This window comes from Acromyrmex echinatior, chromosome 14 (assembly GCF_024713525.1).
Source record: "Acromyrmex echinatior isolate Ae372 chromosome 14, ASM2471352v2, whole genome shotgun sequence".
NCBI classification, from domain to species: Eukaryota; Metazoa; Arthropoda; class Insecta; order Hymenoptera; family Formicidae; genus Acromyrmex; species Acromyrmex echinatior.
Window position 1 is genome coordinate 7,233,304 of NC_141865.1, and position 27,822 is coordinate 7,261,125.

At 35.9% G+C, this 27,822-nt stretch overlaps 1 protein-coding gene and 1 long non-coding RNA gene across 4 annotated transcripts in view; one reads left to right on the forward strand and one right to left on the reverse strand.

Annotated features, from left to right (window-relative positions):
• The window catches only part of LOC147907403 (uncharacterized), a 143,657-nt gene that overhangs the window by 84,594 nt on the left and 31,241 nt on the right, over nucleotides 1–27,822 (forward strand). The window lies entirely within an intron of this gene.
• On the reverse strand, nucleotides 1,861–27,654 carry LOC105150503 (uncharacterized). 2 transcript variants are annotated; one of them, XR_846732.2, is made up of 3 exons: nucleotides 24,781–27,654; nucleotides 3,627–3,851; nucleotides 1,861–3,551 (listed from the first exon to the last, which is right to left on the reverse strand). It is a non-coding gene; the product is annotated as an uncharacterized LOC105150503 (long non-coding RNA). The 2 variants fall into 2 exon arrangements; XR_846733.2 differs by lacking the exon at nucleotides 24,781–27,654 and adding an exon at nucleotides 22,023–22,482.

A 27,822-nucleotide genomic window follows, 5' to 3' on the forward strand; every position in this document is an offset into this window, starting at 1 on the left:
GTAATTTCGTGGCAAATATGCAACGCTCGTGAAATTGAGATGAGAGCCAAACGCACTGTAGATCATTCATTGCTATGAAGATCTTTAATCTGGCGCAGAACTTCTCAGATCTTCTATATTTGTTGATTTTTTAATAAAAATTTCTGTCGTCTCACGTTAAATTTCTTACTAAAAAAACAGGATTGTCATAAAATTAGGAATTAAGGCAGTCAGAGAAATCAGGGAAAAGTTAGGGAATTTTGCAAAATTTTTTAGAAAATTAAAATTCTTAGCTTTAAAGAAGTTTAATGTAAGGTACACATCACACTTACGCAGTTTTGGAATATTATTAATAATTAAATACTTAATAATTATAAATTGTCTCTCAACAAAATATTTAATTTTCCAAATTGGGATGAAAATACAAAAATTTTTTAATATTGAAACTGAAGGAAAATTATGAAATTTTGTCTGGAAATCAGGAAACTGTTATGGAATTTCAGAATGAGGAATTTGAGATGATTGTATAACCGGTGATATTTAATCTTTTGACATTCTAGTTCTTTTTCTAAGTCAATTGACCTCCAGAAAGTCGATACCAAGTCCATTTTTGATCTACTTTGCTCGTGTCTCGAGATAAAGTGCATCGCAAGCAATCGTCTTTACATTGGCAAGATTGGCTGCATTTTAAAATCTCCGCAAGAAGCGACTTGCCCATCGCGTCCGGCCAGCCAGTTAGCCAGCCAGCCAGCCAGCATTCGTCTCCGTTCTTCGTATTTTTCCTTCCGTTTCTTTGTATATGCGGCTTAACGACACCACTTTCAGGATAAACCCCGGCAAGCTAGTTCGTTTAAGACTAAAAAGCCCCTCCTTCGCGTACTAATTACTGCGAACCGTCCGGCTTGGTCTCTCGGTCCTCCTCTTGCATCGCTCTCTCCTCTCCGGGCAGTAAAATAAGAACACGGACTCCGCCCTTTGTAACGCTCGTTTAGACGAAATTCTAGGCTTTTCCGCGTGTACCATGAACATACCCCTTTCCTATGACCACGTTACAATGGGCTTAGGACTTAGGAATGAACAATGCGGAAAATTCCAATGAAAAAAAAAAAGTAGAATTCAGCGAACACGCTGATTCTGTGAGCTGATTACATTTTTGCGGATGTTTCGACGGCGAGTACTGAAACGTATTTTAAAACGTATATCCTCGCGAATGAGAATAGTTTGGAATGAGAATAACCGATTCGTCTATGTGATTTCAAAATTATTCTCGGTCTCATCCTTTACGCGTGTAATACAAGGAGGAGAATTGTCTCCCACTCACTCATTTCATCAAGTCATTCCGTAATCGATCTTGTTCCTCGTAAAAATTTCGGCGAGCGTGTTTGGTGATTCGTAAGAAACGAGCTTACCAAGGCATCCACGATTGTGTGTCCCGCAATCCTGAGAGCTGCAACGGCGCGGCGGAGGGAAATCTCGCGAAATGCACCGGCAGCTCAATTCGCTAGTCCTGTATTCGCCCCGTGCGATTGCGCTCGGCATCGCTAAAGCGATTACGCTTACGCTTAATAAAACAACAGTCGGATGCATTTAACGAGACGCTCTGCCGCTGGCGCGGTAATTTTCCAGGTAGCCTCCCCGCCTTCCGTCTCATCCCCATGCTCTTCTACCACTATCCGCAATACTCTTGAAGGCGGATTTACACTGTTCATTTTTCATGATCGTCCTAACTGAATCGTTTAAAGTAAATAAAAAATACCAGTGATGAGTTGTCGTAATCCTATATTAATCCTATATTATACGTTTATTTAATGAGAGGTAATTATTTATTGTTTGATCCTCCGGAGGGCTTGATGATGGGTTTGTTAGATTCACTCGATTATTATAAATCTCTTTATCAAAAATGTCGAACAATTCAATTAAATTTTCTTCATATTACATTTACAAATTTCGATTATTCTTATTAAAATGTATTTTAATATTCATGCCTTTTATTCTATTTAAATTTTGGTTCACGTAAATATTAAAGGATCAAATTTAAATCAATTTCTTGAGTTAAATAAAATCTTGTTATTTTTAACAAGTGCGTCAAAATGTGTTATTTTATTATAAAAAATGTGATTAAAAACAGCCACACATCTAATTAACTCATTTCTGCAGCTGAATCACTTAATTTGAAAGTAAACAGCGTTTATATTAATATATAAACACTGTTTATATTAATATATAAACGTGTATATGCACCTAATAAATAATAAACTAAATTTCATTAAAATTTAATACATTTCTGAAATTGAATTGTTTAATTCTATTATTTTAGTTAAATTAACGACATATTAGGAAATGGCGGCGACCTATAGAAATTATTAAAAATAACTCAAATTGGGTATAATCATAATTATACATTATATATTTAACAATATTAAGTTAGTTATAAATTCAACAGTGTTTCTTGTAATTAATTAGTTTTTCAATTAACTTCAATTAAATAGATCTTATATAGACAGTAATAATAAACTGTGTTGATTTTCGCTGAGAAAAATTACAATAAATCCAAAATATTAAATCGAATTTAATAAACGAACAAACGAACAAACGAACAAACGAACAAATCTCTTGGTTTTATTCATTAGCTTCGCATGAGATTCTCTCGAGACACTCGTCGAAACGATGAGCGTAAATTCGCCTTAACTAGTATATTCGTCGTGTATCCCCTTCATCCCTTCGCCGATTCCTACTTCCGCAAATGGCACGTGCGTGCTCAAGAGCACTCCGTCGACCTCGTTCGGTAATGTCGCCGATATACGCGGCTCTTACGAGAGCCGACGCGGTGTTTCTCACGAATGTCGTTCAGATATCAAAATTAGTTGGTTTCCATATCTGTTGTAATACACGTGCACGCGCGCTGCTCGTCGGTTTTTCCCGATTATTCGAAGAGAATAAAGCTGCGCCGGGCATTCAAATTTCACATCGATATTAGAGTTATCGAATCACCAAACGAATAGGAAGCTCTCGTGGCGAAATAATATGTGTAAAACGGACTTTTGCGGAGAAAATTTTATGTTACGTTGTGAGTGTAATAATTACAGTCGTATGCGAAATACAGGTAACATAACAAAAGTCAGTCTCTAATTATTAATTGTAATTTAATTAACGTGAAAAAGCATCGCGTGGACATTCAATAACATATTTGTCGAAACAAAGGACATATAATTTTCGTAACACGATACCATTGGATACTCGCTAAAAGCCGTGTGCAACATGGATGACAAAGAAAAATATTACAAGCTATCTATAAACTATAAACATCGTGACAAAGACATAACATTGTTATCCCTTCAGGGGGTACGTCTTCAAACAGCATCCTCTTCCGTGTGTAAATATTAATATATCCGACTACAACACATAGAGACGCTGTATAATTGCATAAATGTTTCATTGCGTCTAAATATTGTCGGTGAGACTCTTGTCTTTACACTGGAATTATATACGTCGTCGAGTGTAACTGACCCCGTGCACTCCTTGTGCACTACAACATCATCGATCGTCTTTGACGATCCTCTCTTTTATCATGGCTTTACATTGAGACAAAGAATAAAAGAATTAGAATAAACAGAATTATAGAACAAAAGGATTAAAGAAATACTTACCTTTCTCGAGAAAAGACGATGCAATAAGTAAAAACGAAACCGTAAATGTCTTCCCTGTCAATTTGCCGTGGAAGTGAATTAATGTTCGTCCATCTAGCGTCGAAGGTCTAAAATACAATCTTTTCTACTGTCGTATGCAATACTTGGCTGCACGGTATATCGCACGTGTGTCGTCCGTTCTATTCCGCTGTAGTGCATTGTGTCTCGTCGCCGAGCTGCTTTCTCCTACGGAGAGAATGAAATTTCGTTCCAATTGCGCGGGTTGCGAACGAAGCAATATGGTAACCTCGGGAGATGCGTTAAAAGCCATCCACACTGGTGGGATTATTTTCTTCGTTGTCAGATAGCGGTTAATAAAATGATTGTGCACGTGTTCTGGAAAACGTACGAATATTATACTGACGTTGTGAAACATCACCGTCTCATGATAAAAGGGGTGAGGGTTGATATATAGGGTGTCTGAACGTCAACATGCAACTTTCTCTTGAGCGTGGATTTCTCGGAAGTTGGAAATAATTTTTTACCCCGAAGATTTTATTTCACAGCTCGACATTTCTTTTCGTGTCGCTTCTCGCGTCGCTTTAATTTACACGCGTCGGCTTGAAAATTCGCCCTGTTAAATATTAAAAAGAGCAACTCGATCCCTTGAGTTTAAATAAAAAAAAAATATTTTGTATTATTTTTAACTTTCACGAGTGTCAAAATGTAAATCAATCCATTTCCATTAAAAAGTAAATAACGTCTATGTCAATGCATTTAATAAATAATAAACTCAATTTGAATCAAATTTAATACATTTTCTTAAATTAAATATTTTAATCCCATCATTTTTTAAATAAACGATATATTGAGCAGTAGCGACCTATAGAAATAATTAAAAATAACTCGAATTGAGTACAATTTCAGTACAATTTTAATATGTATTTAACAGTGTATGAGAGAACGTATCACTCTCGGTTGTGATCGATACGATTACATTTCATAATCCGCGGTATCTTAATACTCATGTTTACTGATGCTTACGTGAATACGAAACAAACGCAGCATGATTCTCGTAGGTGAAGGTAAAGCCGATATAAAAACAGGACTTCATTGCATATTTAAGGTAGAGATATAGGTAGCCATATGCTTCCCGTGTCTCGCATTGCACACATACACACACGCACACACGTTACGTACTGCTATTAAACGAATAAAACGCAGAAGCAGACAATTCAAACAAGGAGAGTGGCCATTCTTGAATATCGTGGTGTTTGCAGGAGAATTTTGAGTCCTTCATATCTTTCAATAATACGGATGGAAAAGTAAAACTACATCGTAAACGTAAAAGCATGGGAACAAACGGGCGTGCTCGCGGCAACGAGATCGACGGTAGCAAAAGCCCAGCTTTACGCTGTCGGGAGGGGTTAAGAGCAAGAATAAACGTCGTTGAGGCTTGAACACGGTTGCATAGTGCAACGTAAACGTAGTCATTGAATGAGCGCAGCGTCCTGAGGCGATGATCTACACAGAGGCAATAACTAAAAAATTCGCATTTTTCCGTCACCGTATCGTTGAGTCGTTAACCCCTCTGGCATATATACCGTTATATTAGCGCGCTCTAGTTTCTCCGTACTCTTTTCCGATTTCTTCATCTTTTTATAAACGGTAAAGAACCAGACAAGAGTTGATCGAATTAAGTTTGAAAAACTTAATGTGAAATTGATTCTGCCGAAAGTTAAATTCGATTCAATTTTGATTAATGAATGCCTTTTAATTTTAGACATTAAATCATTTGAAATCTCTCATGTCAAATCATACCGTTATGTGTTCAATATTCTGACTAAGATTATATCGTGATCTCTTGAAATAAATAATATTTAATAATTTTTTAGAAACATTAGTTACTAAAACTTAATCTAATATTTTTATTTTTATAAATTATTTTATCATAATTTAGTTAGCACATACAGGGTTGGCCATATTCGACGGAAAGATGTTTTTTTTTTTTTCAATCATGGGAAACGTCGTTACTCGATCTAACATCTCTGTCAAAAGTTACAGTGTTGCCCAGATCTTTCCGTCGAATATGGCCAACCCTGTATATATTTAATAATTATATGCGAGATAAGAAATGAGATTATATCGTTGTAATTTAATTAGATTTGAGAAACATTAATTAATAAATCCTAATTTAGTATTTTTGTTTTCATACTCTCTACATCTGAAGCAGTGGATAATCACTGATATCAGTGCCAAGTATGCCATTTGGTAATCAGTGAATTAAATATGAGATTCTTAATCTAATCTTAAGCTAATCTTTATTATATGACCTAATTAATCTTGTTTCAATGTTTAAATTCAATGAATATGATATTGGAAGATTGAAACATATACGTTAACATGCAAATATCGATATTTTTAGTTATATAATGCTCAAATATTCTTCCTTTTAGTTGAACTTCACTGATTATCAGTGCCAAGTATACCACTGGGTAATTAGTGACTATTCACTGATTCAGATTTAGAGTAAATTAAGATTGTCTCGTGATTTAGTTTAGCGCATATCTCTTATATTTAATAATGTAGGAGACAGGAAATAAGATTATATTATTGTAATTTAACTAACAATTCTACATTTCTTGAATTTTTATTAACGTTATGAGAATAAAAAAATTAATTATTAAAATTTAATTTCTAATATTTATTATTCATTGAAAGACAATAAAGTACATATCGTTCTATGAGACACCCTGTATGTCTGTCAAGGTGTCTTTCATTTTTACGCTGTCTTTCTCTTCCGGGTATTCTCGGGGTTTCTGGCAATACTGCGGAATAGCATTGCATTGCCAACCATGGCGACGATGCAGTAAACCGACCCAAAGATCAGCCTCTCGACGAAGTCTGGGCCAATTGGGTCGCGGATAATTTCATAAACAAACAATAGCTGTGCTGGCGGAAAATGCGAAAAGCCAGAGACAGTCGTGCGGAGGCGAGAGCGCGTCCTGGATACCAAAGGCACTGCACTTCGTTCAAAAAGAAGAAAGAAAAAATTCACTCTACGTGGCCTTAACACCCGCTGAAAAAGATGTTTACTGTTACAATCATATTTGACAAAGTTCAGACGAGTTAGAAGAAAGTTAAAATATTGTACATAAAAATATCTTTAGATACGATCTCTTATTTATTTTTTGCATTCGAAAATTAATTAATTATATGTAAGTTAAAAATATAATAAGATAAAAATTGCGAATGTACGTTAACAATCAGTTAAATACGTTCTGCTGATAGATTCAATTTTATCAAAATTAATTAATTATGAAAGTGGAAATATATATTTATTCTTGAAGCAAATATTGTTTTTGAAATCTTATGAAAATCATTCTTGCTGTAATTGAATTATAGCATTGTTTTAAGAATGCAAAATAGATTGCTTGTTTTTCAAACAATCAGGGGAACCGAAGAAGTGAGCTGAACTTGTTCCCGATGTTGCTCGATTGGGTGAAGGAAAATATTGCCATAAACTCGAAGATGTCCTCGCAGATGATTCTATTTGTATATCTAGGTCACGAATAAACAAACGCGTAAAACAAAACGTAGCGGTATTTATAGTATCGAAGAATGATCAGTGCGCCGTCAATCCATTCACAATAACAGGATCGCTTTCCTCGTGCTTCGCAATTACGTACGCGTTGACCGTGCCAGTGAATATATCGACAAGCGATGACGCGTTTCGATTCGTTGGGACCAAAATAAACGATTAAAAAAAAAAAAAACAAGCGTAATCGGTAACTTGTCGAGTACATTTAGCAGAATTCGCGAACGCTTTTTAAAGCACGTGCCGATAGTGTCGTCTCGTACACAATATTGCTTAAATCTTTTTCTATCGTTTGAAAGGGACATCAGGGATATACCTCGTTTATTGATTGAAATAAATTTTATACGGTGGTCCAAGCGAAGATATAGTTTCATGTGATTAGAACGATGCGATCGAGAACTGTGTATCACCCTGTGCATGCGATCCCGCACGCGAATTAATACCGGCCAACGACGAAACAACCCTCTCTCGCTTTCACCGTCGTTATCCGCTGTCAGCTCACCCCGTAACTTTATTACGACCGTAATAAAGTTGTACGCCGCTAGGCTATCGTTCGTATTAAACCGCGCATCGCGGACGGAATCGATGGGCGCGCGATTTCCATCGGTCTCGCAGTGCGGCTCGCCTCGCTAATACGATTGTCAGCCGGGATTCAGATGAAATTGGAAGGTGTGGAAGATACGATCGCACGGTAATTACCGGGCAACACAGTGTCGCACTCGTACCTGGCTCTTTATCCGAACGATCCCGGATAATTTGCCGCTAGAAAGAATCGAAAAACGCTGCCAGATAGCACAGTAATTATCGACCCTGAAACTTTCGTCGTTCGTATACGCAAACGTGCTTAAATAAATGGGGTTACTATTCAAACGTAACTTTCAGAGCGGCACAGATGGAAGTAACGTGATTCTAGGATAAAATTAATTTTTGATCGAAGAGCTCGAGAGTAGGCTAGAACGATTTAATTAATTATATTTATGACTTTCTACTGATTTGTGTTAATTTATTATTGTGTGAATTTACTTTCTGCGTATGCTGTTTTATTTATTTATTATTTTACATTTTTGCGAATTCCTACGCAATTTATATATTTTTATTTTTTTTTCAATTTTTTATCATTTTGTTTACACTGTAGGATGCAAATTCTGTAGCAAATTCGAGCCGGTCGTTCAGCTAATAATTACTCGTTCTAATGAAAGGATATACGTTAGAGCCGCTTATTCTCCCCGTTTTTAACTCTCACTGAGAACATTTTTTCTACTAGATAGGATTTTTATTAACATATACAATTCTTGAAGTGATTATAAATCTAATCAAATGTTTGAATTATCAAATGTCAGATTAATCCAGTCAAATTTTCGAAATTCAAAATAATGGATCCGATATAATCGACAAGTGTTTTTATATCAGTGATTATTTTCACTAAACTTGTATTTTTGAAAGTTTTCTCGCTGATTATTAAAAAGTCATAAAAAAGTAATTTGTGATAAAAAAGAAATTTTTTTAATCTATGTAATGGATTAAGTGTCACATTTATTCGCTCGCGTTCATTGCCATTTCGTATCGGATTCGAATCAGAATACTTCCTCGGCATCATCGTCTTTTGCCGAAAGAATCATACCGGCACTCTTTCATGGATCATCTAGCGCACTTAACCATGTTTCTTCGCCGTTGTTGGCGGAAAAGCCGGGTCGAACATGCTAAAAGGGAAAAGTAACCCCAAGAAAAAGGCGAAAGGTGAATAAGGTAACCATAAGTCGTGGCAGTGTGTTAAGATCCTGGATGGTGGCACGAGTGTAAGCACCAGAGTTTTACGCATGTAGGTCAGAATTTACGCGAAATTTTCATACGCTAGTAAATATCCAGCGTGATGCGGCGTCATTACGTAATCCCCCTATTCTGCCTTAGCGGTTAATGCAGCTTTGTCGGTGTAACGTTGGTGGGGGAATTTAGTGGTTTCCTCTCGGTTTTCTCCGAGTACTAGTAGCGACAAGGACGAATAAGTAAATTATTTTATCACGTGATTTGGAGCACAATCGTGGATGTTAGAATTAAGAATATTGAAACAAAAAGGAGAAAAGTATTGTACATTTCAAACAGCATTATATTACCCAAATAAAATAGAAAAAAAATGATACTATATGATGTTATCACTGACTTCATTTGTCACTTATATTTATAAACCGTAACGTACTTATGATATTATGATTTTTATGTTCTGTACACAATGCCCTTGATGTCTTCATCTCCATTATCTCAGATAGAATACAAAATCATAATAAGATTAAGATGATATTAAAAGAAGTCATTTTAGGAAATATAATAATAATAATCTCATTCGATATACTTTTGACATTAATATAATGAAATATTATAAAGATTTTTAAGTGATATATTTTAGTTGTAAAATCACTTCAAAATTATTGTAATGTCAAGAGAATTTATTACAAAATTATCATTAAAAGTGTATCAAATGGCATGTGATTGATTTTTTTCTAAAATCGTTTCTACTTGATATTATCTTGATTTTATATTATACCTTCTAGGATATTAAGAAGTGTAATGTCCTCGTTCTTTTTCGTTGCAATTTTACTGATATATTAATCTAAAGTGTCATGTGTCAGAATAACAGAGGAATATATGTTCTTATCAATGTCCCACTCAAACGATACTTTATCGACTTTATGGGCTTACGACGGATTGATACCTTGTCCAGGAGAATTGATATCTCGCTAGAAACTATTGCCCTGGACGACAGTAACTTCCGGAAGATTGATTCATGTCTCAGGAGGAAAGACTCGGGCCGAGATAATTCTGGTGAATATTGATTTCATTTCTATAGACACACGCGCAGACGACGATAGATTTTTCATAGCCTATGGCATTGATAAAATGATATTGAGAACACGAGAGAGAATATACACTATATATATTTTTATCAGTAATTATATCGTATTATTAGACGTCATTAGAAAATTTAATATTTTAACTAAATATTATGTATTTTTTATTATGTTATTTCTGTTACTGCACATTTCCAGGTATCGTTTAACTGCCATTAACACTGAAATTACTATCAGGATCCGCGCGTTTGATTTTCATGCGTTGTAGTAGTATTAAGCGTGAAATGCATCGTTCCGAAATCATTCGGGTTGCAAATTTATGGCGTGAAATATCGTGCAGGTGCAATTAACGTGCCATGTGAGTTTGTGTTGTAAATAGAACCGAAACTTATTATGTTAATTATTACATAGCATCACACGCATAAATTACTAGGCATACGAGCAATTGACATGCGATATTTCTGGTATCTCTGATATTGGTCGACCTTGCACACATATATACATATATTTAAGAATTCCTATAACTTTACTTAAGTGGGAATAATACGGGAATAATATTCTCGTTAAAAAATGTACTTTGACAGCCATCCATGTATTAATTATTATACGAATGAATGATGCGAAAAATTCCGATCATATATCAATATCATGTAGTGACTTTGATATCTTTATTCACTGAAATACACCATGTCATCGGATTTCTGTCAAAGTTACGAGATGGTTGCCGAATCGACGACACCATATTTTATCATCACTGATTCTTTTATGCCGCATAAATCCGTTGTGTTATGCCGTTGATAATCTCATTATCGGACGAACGAGGTGTAGCAAAATTCGAAAGCCCATCACGAACCGTTCGATCGAAATAATCGCAGCGTGATTAATTAGCGACAGCCGACGTCCGAATTGACATGAGTACATTGTCGTATTCGCGACAATCGGGCATGGAAAAATGAAGAAAAAAAAACATACCCATCGACGAGGAGAGAGTCGTTAATGGCATCACTTCTGAACGACAAGTAACGTTGTTAACCGTAACGTCCGCTGCACCGAAGCCATTACAGCATGTATGTATGTGTGTGTGTGTGTGTGTGTGTGTTAGCTGCCAGAGAAAGATTCAATTTCTGGACAATACGTCGGAATATCGGCCGCGTTCACGGTGGAAAAACCAATCGGGAAAAACTTGGGGTGGGAGCGACTTGTGTGAAGCACGCTGGGAATCTGCATGAAGAATCCAGAATATCCGCGTAAATCGTAACGGATTAAATACGTGTGTTGTAAATTTAGGTCAAGTTGAGCGAAGCAAAAACTCGGTCGGAAGAGAGAATCTCTTTGTTCAGCGTGGATATTATGTGCGATGTAAGTCAGTAGGGAATTACAATCGGCGGAAACTTGCCATAACACGTACGGTCATGTTCGGGGGAAAAAATAAAAAAAAAACAAGGAAAAACGACCGATAAAACACACGGAACGAAGGCATTCATTCATTCATTCGAAATCTTCCACATTCGTGCGTGGTTCCATTAAAAACGCAAATTTTACGAGCAACACGTTCTAGTGTTTGCAAAATAATGCACACTAAATATTCACGATATACACATTTCGAACTTTGTCGAAATATTTTGTCACGTACTTGTACATTTTTAAAGATAAATAAGAAATTGGTCTATTTCCTTCTTCCTTTTTCAGTCCCGAAGAGAGTTATCACGTCCCTCTGTAATTACACGTAAATTCAAAAAGTTTTTACAATCGAGTTTAAATTGGAAAATTTTGCTATACAACAAAGAATCAGCGTTGCTTCTGGGTAGAATGGACTGGACAGATAATACTCGTACCAGCAGACTGCACGTACCATAACCATCGATTTCATGCATTGATTGTGGATAAATAAAACTGTCGATTGCCGGCATGATATAACTATAACATGACTTCAAAAATTACCTAGAGAAATAATCCAACTATTTTTGATCAAAGCAGATCTTAATGTTTAAATATTTTAATGTGAAATTTTATATATAATACTAAATATATAATATCAATATTATTACATATTTTGTATTATATGTATATAAAATTTATATATTATATATATATATATAGTATATATAAAATATCAAACTCTGCAAATCGCACGCCAAAATTTTTTCACTTTATTTATATTTTTTAAGATGTTTATTTTAATATTAAATTATTAAAATATGTTTCTAAAAAGTTTTTTTAATTAATTTATTTTCGTCGGTTTGATTCCAAATTATAATTATTTAAAAATTATATTCGATCGACAGAATCCGTATAAATGATCACTTAGTTCGCTACACGAATAAAAACTAAATAAATGATGCTCCCGAATGTGACGTTTCTGAATTGCAAATCGATAGAAATTCGCGTTCGCGCATTTTGTAATGCTCGTTGTTCATGGATCGTTATGCACCCTCTCGTATTGCACGATCAATTTGTCAGAGCAACGCGGTCTGATCGCGTCTACGCGAACGAAATGGGGAGAGTCGAACATGCTTGACGGAATACAAAAAGAAACTACTATCCCTTGGCACACAGCTCCGTTAAAATACAATCTCTAGGGCGGAAGTGAGAGCAGGAATCCATCCATCGCGACTTGAGCACCAACGACAAGACGCGTCATTGATCAAGTCGTGGGTTCTGCTATCATTTTTTTAAACGCCGCAACGTTCGTCGTTAAACTGACTTGAGGCAAAGTGCTATCGATAAACTTAGCTCGTTGATTGTAGTCATATATCACGTAATAAATAGGTACGCTTAACGCTTCAGTTACAGCCATTTTCAATTTACTAAAAAAGCGTTTTGTACGAGTATAAATATCAAAACCGTTCTCCTTCGTTAAAATTTGTGTATTGAATTTTTAACATATCCGAATGTTAATTTAACGTAGCGTGATTTTGTTATTTGAACATTTTGTATTAAATTAATATCTAACATATCTTAATATTGAATAACATATTTATGAGTAAGTGAATATAAAATTTTTTTTAAAAAACGTAAATTTTAAGATATATGAATAAAATGTGTTAATTTAATATATTAATGTTAATTTTATTAAAGAAGTATGCTTTTCCAATTTTTTTTATAAAGTTTCAGTTACATTTTTTTATGTTATATTTTTTCAATTTTTTACATAACGTCTTTTGTCGTATTTCCTAACATACTTATTTTTTTGTTAAATTAATACGAAAATTTGAATAGACCTTTTGACAGGCAAAATGTGTTAAATTTAATACAAATTTTCCAACTATAAGTGGTGGATTTCGGCAATTATTTACCCTAACTTGGTGCATGTTTAATAGGCACGAAAACTTATCTTTTGAGACTATACGTTCTTCTCATCTTGTTATTCAATCAGGAGCGAACCTAAAGATAAGCAAGATCTCTTTTTTTTACGAAAAAAAAACTGGTACGTTATTGATTTTTTTTTAAGTTTGAAATTTTTTATGACAAATGAGATAAATTCACAGTAAAAAGCTCTGTTTAACATTTTCGATAGAATGAGCCATTTTCGAGAAAAAAAAAAAATTAGAATTCACAGATTGTAAATGAACAAAGTCATTTTATTTGATTATCAGTAATAAACTGAAAAGCGAAAAATTAAACTCTAAAGCAAATGTTGAAAGTGGCCATTTTGTTAACTGATAATCAAATAAAACGACTTTATTCATTTGCAGTCTACGAATTCTATTTTATTTAATTTTTTTCTCGAAAATGACTTACTTTATCCAGAGTTGGTAAGTTAATTTTTTTTTAAACTAAATTAAGGTACAGTTAATGGCTTATAAAATTAATAAAATTAAGTTAAAAATTAAAAAAATAAAGAATTAATTTAATAAAAGTTAAATTGAATTAACTTAAATTTAAAAAAAAGTTAATTTAAAAAAAAATTATTTTTGAGATCAGAATGTTCTAATTTTTCTTATAATGAGATTATTTTAAGGTAATTACTTACAAATATAGATTATTAGGTAAATTTAATTTACACTTACAAATATAAATTGCTAGGTAAATTTAATTTTATATTCACATCTAAGTTACTTATACATAATAAGAGACACTATAAGGCGTTTTTGTAGAATCTTGCAAGAGAGAAAGGTATATGTTTGCATTATTTCTTTTTCTTTAATCTTTATCTAATTTTCTTTAACTTCTAAAATGACTGCTCATGCATGTTTAGTCGACTACATCAACTAGATATTTGTTACAAAGATAAACGTAAAAATTTCGGAAATGGGTGGATGTATTCTTCTACAACAATTCTTCATCTAAGGCTCATTTCATATTTATGTTGCTGAAATATAATATTTATGATACCTAAAATCAGTATGATTCAAATATAAGCGGGAATTAATAAAACCTAGCGAATCAATAAAAACTGGCTACCGTATGATGTGACTCTTATTATAGATCTCTCATCATAAAATCATTGAACTTTTTCTAAATTAATTTTCTAATGTTTAAGACTTTGTAGAAAAAAAATATTAGAGAGATAGAATAATTTTTAATTTAAAAAAAGTTAATAAATTAAATTTTAAAAGTAACTAAATTAAGTTAAAAATTATTAACTGTTTTTTTTTCAACTGTTAACGTTTTAACTAGTTACTATCCAGTTCTGATTCTATCGAAAATGTTAAAAAGAGCTTTTTTTCCTACAGATTTATACCATGTATCATAAAAAAATTAATAGATATACAGATTTCTCTTTCTCATTGTTTTTGTTTTTCTCCTTCTTTCTTACACTCATTTCCAAATATTTATCACCATCAAAGTATCATCTATCATCAGTCTGGAAAGTCCAATATATCTATACTACAGTTTATATGTTATCATGTTTTAAGTATACATCGCGAACAGAAGACGAAAGTGGATCCAAACGAAAGTGGCACTCGGTCTTCATACATCATATATATTCTTGCTCCAGACAACACTTTTAACCTCTTCACGCTTGGCGCAGATATCGATTTGTATTTGTCCATAAGTTAATGCGGTGCAGCTTTGCGCATGTGAAATTGCATAACACTCGAGGGCCAGAATAACGACAAAAGCACCACACGGAGAGGAGAGATCCGAGAAGTCGAGGAAGGGTATAGTGCTTCGCTTTCGTGGCAACGTGCCACGTACCCGCCTCACGTTCTCTACCAAATTACGTAGCGAGGCACAAGCGGTATAAGCGCGCAACAGGAAGGCGTACCGAATCAGTACAAATAGCTTGATTCGCAGAATACTAGAATGGTATTCCAGACGGCGAGCAGTGGTAAGCGGCTCTTAATCAGAACCGATGTAACCACTCACCCATAATCAGAAGCTACACGCGACGTCGCCTCGATGCAAATACACCTTCGATACAATGTATAGAATGTTATAGAAATAGTTTCGAATTGAAGGTAGAAATAAAAGAAAAATTTATAAAATTTAACACACACACACACACACACACACACACACACACACACACACACACACACACACACATACATACATTTAACACATACATCACGTGCGCAATTAGGGTAATTGTGTCCTATATATTTATTTTTCTTAAATACTAAGCATTTGGCTAAGTAACGGTTTCTACTTTTCTGTTTTAAACACACAACTTTATAAATACTTTGTAAAGATGTATATACAATATATATATATATATATATATACACACGGAAAGGACGGTTTTGCTGAAATGTCTAATTTAGCTATGGAAATAATTTTGTTGAACTATCCAAATAATTAACTATGTAGAATGCAAACTGGTTGTTAGAATGTCAAAAACATTGCAGCATTGCTCATGTTTGAAATTCCTACAAAATTATTTTCAGATCTATATCTAGCTAAATTCTTACATACTTTTGCAAAATTGTTCTTTCTGTGTAAGAATCGCACAATTCTAAGAATTAAAATAAAACGAATAGTAAGTTAAATCAAAATTAAAGTTAATCTTATATTTGTGGATCTGGGACATAATTTTTGGATACTTTTAAGAGTGATGAAAATTAACGGCATACGAACGATCCTCGTGTACAGTAAAAAAAAAACCGGAATACTATTGTTGTATACTAAAGATTAATATAAATGTGAAGTAAATGAATAAACGCGCATATTAATAAAGCGTATCTCTTCATCTAACTGCGCCGCAATGTAAAATGCAAGATACTTTTCAACGGAGTTATTTCTACGACGCAATCATTGGGAAATCTAGATGAAAATTAAGACTAATTATTCGTAGAAAATGTTTTATCTCTTCTTCACGCGACGGAGGAGAGAAATTGTCTCTCTTCCCGTTTTTCGCTTTCCTCTCTTGAATCTCTCGCCAGTGTACTGTGTGCTTTCAATAATTCGCGACTTTGTCGAACACGCGATTTGTCGTGAATCTTTTACGTATGCACCGCTGGGAATGCGGCCGTCGCGGCGAAGTCAAACTACTCACGCCGAAGATCCACGAGTATTGCACACCGCCGACCAGCGGAATTGCTAGCTTTCGGCGGGAACGAACGATGGTCGGGAATCTAGCCGCATGTTGAACCGGGAAGCGATTCGCGCGGTTTTATGTCACCGCGTGGTGGAAGTATATTTTATATTTAAACACTTGCGGGGTATCACTCAGAGCGTTGCATTTTCGATGTACGATTGTCCCGCGGTCGAAGTTACACGTCGACTTGGTCAAATAGAATCCTATAACCGATTCTAAAGGTGACGTCTTGCGAGGAATGTAACGTTTCCGAGGAATGCGGACAAAAGCCTTCGCTACCTTTTTTCTCCTTTAATCCTCTCGAAGTTAAAAGCACGAGATCGCCGCGCGAAAGCACCACGGCGCGCGTCAATTCGCTTGCGTGTCAATAACAGCCGGTACAATTTAGTAAACGTCAGATTTCACGCTATCGCGGTAGCAGTGAACTTATCGGTCAGACATATCTTAAAAGTTATTGTCTGTCAGTAGCGTGTAAGAATTTTTACATTTTTTTTTGTTCATGATAGAGATAATACCTTAAATGGGACGCTTTAGAGTACACTTTAGAACAAATGAAAAGATTAACGAGAGGATTTATACACTGGTACGTGAATTGAGATAAAAACTGTTAGTGCGACCCGTTAAACTGCTGATGAATTCCCAACGATGGTACTCCACATGTCCTGCGCAAAATGCACACGCACGAAACAAATGCATGGGACGTTATTTGCCCGGACGCATTCGGGCTACGGAAATCGCCGCTTGCAAAAAAATCAGTAGCGTACTCGATGAAATGCGTGTGTATGTGTGTGTATGTATGTGAGAGAGAGAGAGAGAGAGAGACGCGAGATGAGAGACATTAAAAAGAAGAAAGAATAAAAAAACGTTCGTATCTCCGCGAGTCGGCTCTCAATCTCCGATGCGACGGCGTTGTCCATCGCGCTGCACCGATCCTCTTTCCACTGGTGGATTTATGGAGAACGATGCATTACGTAAATTGCGAACGCGCCGCAGGCGATAGAGGGAAGAGTAACAACAGCGGATTGCGACGTGTCTGAATCGTGTTGCGGCAATCGAAACGTCATGTAGCTGGCTGACCAGCCGACCGAACGGCCACGACGTTCCGTTGGACCTACGTCGAAGATAACGTTCGGTCCAGTATCATCAAATGACATACCGATGGTCACCGCCAGGTGCATTTTCTCGGTAGGGTACCTGTAATTTTGTAATCGAAAGGAGCGGAGATATTTCGAGAATCGACGGTGTTACGATGACGTGTTGTGATGAATTGGGTATCTCCTCACAAAGAACCATCCAATATTCTGTCCTAGAAATCATTTTTCGACATCACTCTCAGTAGGACATATCCGAATTTGTTTTTACTTTATACTGTTATAGATATCAAAGGAGCAATGGTAATCCAATCCCTTGAATTAATAACATTTTGTTGTGCTTAATTTCCATGTGTGTCATAATATAAATCAATCTATTCGTGTGGTCATTTTCAAAGTAAACAACGTCCATAACGTATTTAATAAATAATAGACTACATTTTCATGTTGACGCTCGACGTTCGTTTTTACCGTCAAAGTAGGTCACATGATCGAAATTGACCCTTGTTCGTTAATTTTGATCACGTGGCCTATTTTGACGCGTCGAGCATCAGCATGAGATTATAACTTAAATTCGAGTTAAATTAATATATTTTCTCGAATTAAATTGTTAAATTCCATTGTTTCAATTACACTAACAGCGTATGCTATAATTTTTTTGTTAATAAAGACGCATACATTTGCTCATTACTGTTATGTTCCTTAATATTTAGCATTTTGATTGAAAACAATTTATTATAATCTGTTCATTTTTTGTACACAATATCCATCTGTAACAAAACGTGTAGCGGGACCGAAGAGTTAAAACGGAAGAATGATACCATACGTGTCGTGTTTTCGTAACAGTTTGATCATAATCGGCACATCTGTAATTTGCCATCACAATTGAGGATTCGACTAGGATTTCAGCGGGCTTAAGCGGATTTGTCTGCACGGGTTGAAAAACCCTTAAACAAAACTAGCGCGCGACTATTCGGAGCATGTCGAACTATATAGTATCGGGGGGGAAAAAAAAAAATGAAAGAGGCGCGGAATTAAGCTAGGTAGCGAACACAGGCGAACACGACGATTTTTTTCGAACGAGAATTTTCGGTAGCGAGCTAAATTTGAAGAGCGACCTTAATTTCGCGAGTGTTCGTCCCACGATTCGCGTAACAGCGCGATCGACCCGCTCTGTATAATCCCGATTTCATAACCGTCATTATTTTCGGAGTAACTTCGGACGCGCGAGCGGTGCACTTTGCGGCCGTACGCGCTGGACAATCGCGTGTATGCACGCGTGTGTTCAATGAGAACGAATAATGCCCTCGCCACGATAAAACGTGACTGCCGATGACGATATCGGTTACGGGCAAACAGCCGTTCGAGCAAATATTTCGCAATGACTACCCACCACCCATATATCCCCCTTTCCTCCCCGGTATTATTAGCTGGGATTTCAGGATGGTCTTAATTACGTTTCACCGGTCGATGCGAACGTGGCAAATGGTCCATTAAGCTGCGCGTGACCGCGTCTGTATAAATTGAAAATCATAAATCGTCGATGAACCGCGAGCTTGACCGCAAATGATAATTGGTGCTTGTGCCAGTTGAAAGAAGTTGGGACTGCCGTTTGTGTTGGGATAGCGTCAAAAATATTTTTCACATGATCATTTGCACTTGCAAACTTCGAGATTACCTGATACGTTCGAGCGTTTCCAGCGATTGTGGCTGCGCTTCGTCACATCCCGCAAATTGGACTATGCTCTTAATCGCATTCCAATAAACCAGTACACGACCGGAATAGTAAATGACGATCTGCAAGTGTCTCGTGACAACTAGAGAGAGAGATTCTCGATCTTGATTGCTATAATTCTGATATATTTTTACTAATATAGTGAACATAAGGTAAATCTTAAATAGATTGACTTCAATGGAGACTCAGGATTTCATTATGAAAATACATTGTCAAATGTCAAAAGAATAATAGTACCCATAATCTTTTAAATAGAATAATATTTTGTTATTTTTAACCTTCATATGTGTCAAAATATCAGTCAATCCATCTCTCTCGATTCGATTCAACATAAACAACGTCCAAATCAATGCATTTAATTATGCACTTATAAGTAATAAACTAGATTTGAGCCAAACTTAATACACTTTCTTAAGTTAAATTAATTCCGTTATTTTAATTAAAAATGATTCGTTGAATAATGTCGACTTATTAAAAACAAATGAGATATAATTGATATATTTGACAAGTGTAAGATTCTAGAAATTGTGAAAAGTACTATTTTTGCCGAAAAAGAATTGATTCTACTTTCTACAGAAAATATATTTTTTATATCTCTTTTTTTTCATCTCTTATTTTGCACTGTTAAATTCAAAATACTAAATTATACTCAATTTGAGTTATTTTAAATCATTTCTACAGATCGTTACTGCTCCAGCTCGACTAATATGGATGTTGTTTAGTTTAAAATTGATCCAATCACAGAAATGAATCGCTTTATATTTTAACACATATGAAAGTTAGAAATAACAAAAGTTTATTTAAATCAAACAATTGATTTATCACTTTTATCTATCAATATCAATCTTATAAATTATTCAGTAGCATAATGTCGGAAGCATAAAAAATAAAACTGAAATAACGATTACAAATTAAATTTTTTGGCACTCTTGAATATTAAACAGACTTTCTTAATGAAAATTTAAATTGAGGTATGCATACTGATTTATCTAACACTCTAAACTAAGTCGTTTTGGCAAATTTTCAAAGAGAGTGTTCTCTTCGAGCTTACGGAGAATATTTAAAGTTAGAAGTACAAAAGCTGCAAGAAAATATGACATTTAGCCGAAATTGTTACCGAGAAAATATCATTTCTTAAATTTATCAAGCAATTCATTCTTGAAATCTCATCTAAACTTTACAGAATATCGCGTCGATTAATATTTAAAGTGGGTGACGATGGTTACGGACCGAATATTTCGCGCTCTCAAATTTTGGAATTGATCTTATCTTAAATTTACGAAAGTTTTGTTCGCTAATGAATCTCCGTCGCGCACAATGTGACGTCAGTCAGCTCCTCATTATAGAATCTGACGAAATTCTGTGAAAACCCTACGATCCTATCCAACTCATATTGGAAACATAAAGGATGTGAAACTAGGACAATAATAATACGATCTGGATATTGGCACTCTTTGGGCGATTCATTTTGTACGCGAATGTCCGTGTTATCGAACAGCAGGCGCACCAGTTCCATGCGACTCGATTGGAGCGATATGCGTCGGGCGAGGCGTGAAAAAGGAGAAGGAAGGACAAGAAAAGAGCAGAGGCAGAAAGAGATCTAAGGGGGGGGGGCGGGGTGAGATAAAGTGGTCCGTAGAGAATGCCGAATCCACGGGAAATATCGAAGAAATCCTCGGTGCTGGAAGGACCTTTGGCAAAAGAAATTGAAATAGTTTCGTAACGGCTTCTTAGGGTGAAATCAAGTGGTTGGATAGGATCGTTACGAGATAAAGAGGAAAGGATCGATTCCTTTGTGCGGACCTCTTGTGCGAAAGGACTGCTCATCTTTCGCACCGTCGTAATATCGTGATTGGTCGCGTGAAACGTTTCCGTGCTCTTCCTCGTTCTTCTTTTTCTATTTCTTTCGGTAGCTATCGATCGCGGCGCAAAGCCGCCCACGTTTCAACTGCATTTCATTAATTTTTTTCCCCCTTGCCACCCTCGTCGTATCTGCGTTTCCGCGCATTTCATTCATTCTAAACAGGACACGCGATTGTCGAAGAAAAAAAAACCGCAAATAGAGGCAAGAAATAATACAGGTTTACGGAGAAATCGGGATCGATTTCCCTGATTCTTTCTACGTACACGTATGTGTGCTGTATGTCAATTGGTGACGCTCTTCGCAACGAGCACCGGGCTATTTATTTGCAAACCCATCAGATCTAACTGAAAGTTTTCCGAACGGGACAATCAACCTGAACACTTTTTATCGATACCATATTTCGGCCGGTTAAATTTAAATCAATATTTATTATTGAGTTGAAGCAGAATTAATAGAAAAGAAATGTTTTTTACATTAATATTTCGAATAAAATTGCAATTGAATAAAAATTTAACAATGTCTTCCACAAATTAATATCAATTTCTACTATAAACGGTAGTTAAATGATTGAGAAAATATTACTGGATTTGACATGTTTAATTTACTTTAACTTGAGAGGCCAGAAATCGCAAAGTTTCCATTTCACACACAAATGGACGATGAAAGAAACATGGCGGGCCACAACGTGAATTTATTTAACGAATGCAGACGAAGCGTATGAAAAGCTAAGTAAAGATTTGAGAGTAGAGTAGCAACGGTGTGCAAGCGAACGGAAAAGAATACTGAAACAGACAGTACTAACCTTGAGGCGAATTTTCTTTCTCCCTTTTTCATCGAAAAAAGCAAGACTAATACCGGCCCCTATATTTTTTGCTGCTTTTAATCTACAAATGCGTCGTGGTTTGAGTCAGACTGTTACTTTGGCTCGAAGATTCTCGGTGGAATATATCTGTCGTATGAGCAAACACAGATGTGCTCAGAATTCTGTAATCTTTGCTTTAATTCATTTAGCAACATAATTACTCTTAATACATTGTGTTTGAGTTTATTTAGAAAAAAAGAGACATTAATAATAATGCACAGTTTTAATTCCAGACTACATGTATATTGAATGACATTTGGTTTTTGTGGTGCGATCACTTTAATTACACTGGACCACATTTTCCAATTTTTAGCGCATAGGATAGATTGTTATTTTTTTTTAATATTGTATACCAAAAATAATATTTCGTATATACGAAGGAAAAAAGGTTTGGAAAAAAAAAATAATCGTATTTTTCTATATAATATATATATATATAAACTTTTCTCTATACATTTTTTATTCTCTATTGTGTCTATTGATTCTGCGGAATAAATCCTCCAATGTACGTTATTTGTAAAATACTTTTAAACATTGGAAACCTGTGTTTTCGCTTGATTAGCGTCAAGTTAGAAGATATAAATCTCTACATAAATCTGTCACATTCGGTGAACGCGTGGCGAGTCTCTCTGACATTTCGGTCACCGACGAGAGGAGGAGAATGGTAGAATTTATTCGGGAGTTCTTATCCTTTCGGTGATCCCCGTGACTCTCCTCCAAATTGTATTTTTACGTTACGAACTTTTATCACCAGGCCAGAGTTCCGCGCTTCGTCGTCCGACGTGTATTCCAGACGTAACTAATGGCAGATCGTCGTATCGGAAGAGCCGTGCCAATCCTGAACGGGATACCGATAAAAATCCTATACGTTTATATCGACGTATCTTCGTGGAGTAGCTGGACGCAGGATATCGGATTTAGTACGGTCAACTTGTTTCTCTCACCCTTCTTCTCCTCTCTTCTCCTCTCGGCTTGAAACTTATTCCTCCGAGCGGCATTTAATTGGAGCACGACCGAAAATTCGGACGGTCGCCATACGAGAGAATATATCCGTCTCTATTACGGGATTAAACTATAAAGGTGGGTAGCAAAACGCGCCATTATATCGAAGCTAATATAACGTGGATTCTTTAAGCCTGATAAAACGTGCAATTAACTGGCTATTATAAGCCGATCCGATATATCGTGCGCGCGCTCATGTTGGATATGAATTTTAATTAGCGTAGTTTCTCAATGTAGGTCGAGAATTAGATTAGATATCGAGAAGGAAAATTAATATTATGTTTCCGACTGATTATGAATTTTTAATACTTCAAGATTCGACCATTTTACGGTTATTTTACGTTATTCACCATCAACTGAAACTCGAGATTATTTGAGAAAATTGTACGTTGAATTTTGCGATGACATCTCCTTGGATGATCCCAGACATCCTCGGACATGGCCAATGCCGTGGCAGCTGGATGCTCTTGCACATCTTCTTTCTAAGGCGTTAAGAGATTAACCATGCGCGTAGTAATACGATAAGCGTCAAATTTAATCCAACGAGAGCGACCGTCCGCACGAATTACCGCACCGGCTAAAAGGAAAAAACGTACGCGCGGACTGCGACAATCGTTTGGATTTCGTAGCGAGAAAATTAGTTTTTCTTAATTGAACGAGGGATATCCACGTTCGATCCCGCGTAATTGGAATCGTAAACCGTCGTCGTTCTCTGATGAGAGAATGAGAGAGCAAGAGAAAGAGAGAGAGGGGGGAGGAGAAGGGAGGAAAAGATATGTTAACTGTTACTTTTCGATGACTCTTGCGCGCTTGTAGTGATTATCGCGAATGGATTTAATCGGAGATTAGAATCTCGGAGTACCGGTGGCAATCTTCGCGGCTGTATCAAACATATTCAGAATGGCGAAAAACTGGACGAAAATGATGTACATTTTATTGTTTTTTTTTTTTAAATTATTATATAATCTTTGATTAATTATGTTTTTAGACAACATTTAGAGCTGATCAGTTATGAACGTAATTTCGAACCTGTGAACTGCGTTTTCAAGGTCTCTTTTTAAGATAACCACTAAGCGTTGATACCTACAATTTCACATCTTTATCCGAACTATGCAATATTTATGTTTTCACGTTTACACATTTAATAAGATATTTCATGTCTATCCATAATGATTTTTCTACGAACACAATAATGATTTTATATGGGATTATAATTACTGTCTTAATAATATTATGTGTTTTGTTAAGTTCATCGTTTTTCAAATGAGTAGTCGATTTGAAATTTGTATAATTGAAAATGATCCAATCGTGGTTGATACGTTTATGGTAATAAACATATGCTTTTCTAATAACACAGCATTAAGATCTAGTTTGGCTCGTAGCCGTATATACTTATTATTAATGATATATACATTTTCTTGCTGTCCGTCTCGCTTTGACATTGAACTATTGCATTATATACAAAGCTCTCTCTCGAGGAGGAGAAAAGGGGAAAATTTAAGAGCCATTTTTTTTTTCGAGAAAATTATATCTGAGATTTTGCAAAAGTTCTCTCCCACAGAGAAAGTTCTCTAACAAGAATGAATGCAATCACCTGCCTTTGTAAATCCCTTGCCTGTTCTTCTATTTTATAAGCAACCAGCGTAATAATTCTTTCCGTACTGTGTTATACAAAAATTTCCTTAAGCTTTCTCACCACGAGACGGCGTTGTGTGTTTTAATTCAGCCCGGGTGCCTGCCTTCTTCTCCTAGACGTCTCATAAGCCGCGGGTCGGAAAATTCCCAAACGATAACTCGTTTTCCGTAAACCCACGTGAGCATATCCGCCGGATGTGGGATGGGTGAGGCTAGGCAAAAGGTGCGCTAGCTTCGCCTCGCGTAAATTTACGGGCGCGTACGTGCGTGTACGCATCGTCTGCACACGCGGATAGACGAGGAGCACAGAGAGGAGAAAAGAGGAAATAAACTACGCGCACCGTGACTGCATGACACGCGAGCTCCGGTTTTCATCTCTCCTTGCGAAAAGACGACGCCTCCGCCGCCGTCGAGTCTCACGTGCGAGCCAGCGGTTTTTCACGGAAATCTAGTTAGATTCGCCGGGGCGGTAGATCCATTCCGTGAGTGATTTAAGTAGTGACCGGGTAGTCAATGCGCTTACCCTCTCTCTCTCTCTCTCTCTCTCTCTCGCGAGAGAGGGGGTGCATCATGAGGCCTTCCCTCCCCGCGCCGTTGCAGTCCGGCGCAGCGCGAGAGTACGAAAATATCCGGCTGGCCGGCGGCCAACTAGCCAGTTTTCCGCCCGTCGTTTCGCTCGCGGGCCTCCTCGCACGTACCGTCAGGTATTTATGGATCGCCATTCGCGGATTTATTGGTATCGGGCGTATTTTACGCGATACCTCGGCTCGTATAGTTTGCGCCCTAATAATATGCCGGCTGCGGCGCAGCGTACGCGAGCCCTGCTGCCATCGATAGTATCGTTCGTCTCGGCCGCAAATATTTACGGCGTTACACCTTGAAAAATCGCGTACGAATTGAAATTGCGCGAATATACCCGCGTCTTCTCTTTCTCTCTTTCTGCCGAATTCACTTTGTTCTCTCTTTCTCGGCCTTTCGTCTTCACGTCAGTCGTTTATTTCTTTATCGCCGGGATGCTACCATTCTATTATCGCGATGTTATAACCGATACTGTTCCTTGCAGCTTCAGCGAATTCTTTGATTTGGTATTTAATACGCATACGAGAGATCGTTCCTTGTGATATATATGATTTTATCAGAGTTGTTACAAAATTGGAAATCAAGGAAATCGGGGAATTGTCAGGAAAATTAAAAACAGAGTCGGGGAAATCAAAGAAAAGTCAACTTCGTTTTTCAATTATCAAATAGTCGGTTACAATAGTTTTATTATACTATATCGAAAAATTATAAAACAACGCTCAGGAAATTTTTACCCTCCTCTGTTTAAAAAAGAAACTTTTAAAAAAAGATTTAAAAAATGAACATTCTTCTTAGTTATTTTTTCTGTACTAGTTTTCAAGCGTATGTTTTTAGATACGGAATACTATTTTTTTATTATATTTTTATTAAGGTAAAATTTAATATAAGAGTAAACAATTTCAGCTAAAATAAATATTGATATTTCGTTTTTTAGATAATAGAATAGAATCTTTATTATTTTCAGCAATAAAAGCCAAAAAGGGATTTTTGTTCAAACTTGATTACGTTAATATTAGATGATATTTATTCTTTCTAGTTCAACATGCCACTATATTTATAGGGTTATAAAAAATTTGATGATGCCCTGGATTGAGATCCAGTTTTTGTAGTGTCGAAATGATAATTTTAATTTCGTTAAAAAAAAATTGTTTATTCTTTACTGACATCGTAAAATATTTAATAGAGACATTAAACATGTCATAAATGAACATGTGAAATAGTGTTTGTGTATCGCGCTATTAAATTTTAGAATCAATATTACGGTTAAAATATTAAATATTTCTGATAATAATTTTTGATAATTTGTAAAATAAGTTAAAAATATTATCATGATGTATACATTATATATTTTTTCTATTATTTTAAAAATTACAAAAACTCTTTTAAACGATAATACTTATTAAAAAATTGATATTGATATAAATAATGTGTAAAAAATTTTTATTAGAAACTTTTGAAATCACTGCAGCGTAAGGTTTTGTTAAATGGTTTGGGAAAGCTCGTAAAATAGATTCTTTCCACGAATGAATAAGAATTATTAACTGCGGAACTTCTGTAAAAGGCAGAAAATAAAAAATCGGTAACTTGGTGCTCGTCTAGTGCTCGTATAATGAAAGAGAAGAAAACTGCCGAGATCTCTATCCATATATAGGGATCGCCTTGCGACTCGCAAATATTTGATAGAAAGGCTCTCTCATCCAAACTGGTGGAAGGTGATTGCGGTTAGCCAGTTACATCGGAAATTCAATCGTTGTGTGCCAGTGAGCAAACGCCGCGAGACTCGCAAATCCCTCGCGGCTTCGCTCGCCCCAAGGAAACTCGCTTGGAAAGCTGGTGGGATATAGGAAGGGAAGAACAAAGTAGGAAGAAACAAACGAACTCCTGGCACAAACTATTCACATCATCCTCGTCGTCCTCGTCTTCCTCGTCTTCCTCGTCATTGCCATCGTTCATTCATGTCGTACAAATAAGTTCCCTTTTTATTAATTTTAAAATTTATAGCGCTGTTTCACATCTGAAATTTACATTACCAGAGAAATTTATCGATCGCAATTAATATGTGTGAGAAACACGGACTTGGCTTAGAACGAAAATTGGCATTGACGGATTCACAGGGGGAGCCATTGAGGAAGTCTCCTTTTTTAAAAATATTTATACAAAAATTACATGCATTTTTAATATTTCTGAAATGTTAATCACAATTTCAATTCCAAAAATATTTTTTAATTCAAGAAGCTCTTAAAAATATTAACAAACCTTTAACTCTTGACAAATTTCTGGATCCGCCAATAAAAAATGACAATCTTTGTCACGTCTGCCTAGCTGCCTCCTCCCCTCCCCACTTAATCAAATTTTAATGAATAAATTATATAATAATTATATAATTTATTCAAGATTTAGTAAACCAGCCCCCCCTTAAGTGAAGAGAGGCAGACGTATCTTTGTCTGTCTTTTCATCGTCAAAAGGTAAATAAAAAGAAAAGGGGAAAAATGTGCAAAGAGCAACGACGTTCCCGGAATTCTC